Genomic DNA, 443 nt, shown 5'->3' on the forward strand with positions numbered 1-443 from the left:
GCTTTCCGTCCCAGCAGGACCGGGGGGAGGGGGGCGGGGGGGGGGCAAACCATCGCAACGCTGGGGCCACCGGGCGACAGAGCGCAGGTCGGCCTCCCACAGGGGACACAGCACCTCGCGGAGACGCCATCCCCGGCCCGGGGACGACGGCGGCCGAGAGGGGAGGCCTCACCAAGGACCGGCCGGTGGTCAGTGGCCGCTGCCGATCACGCCACGTCCCATATGTTGTGAAATGACACGCCTCCCGAGGGCATGTAGTGGAATCCCCGTGTGAACGATAAATCATACAACGCAGGAGGTCCTGGAGCACCGTGCTATGGAGTGGGGGTGACAACATCCCCAATAGCAATCCTCCACGAGGAATGCGTGGCAGGACCACAGCCAGGTGGCCTCCGAGGCCGAGCGCCGCAGGCACTCGACCGAGGATGGAGATACGCGAGGGG

The sequence above is a fragment of the Fonticula alba genome (genome assembly GCF_000388065.1).
Source record: "Fonticula alba strain ATCC 38817 unplaced genomic scaffold supercont2.15, whole genome shotgun sequence".
NCBI lineage: Eukaryota > Rotosphaerida > Fonticulaceae > Fonticula > Fonticula alba.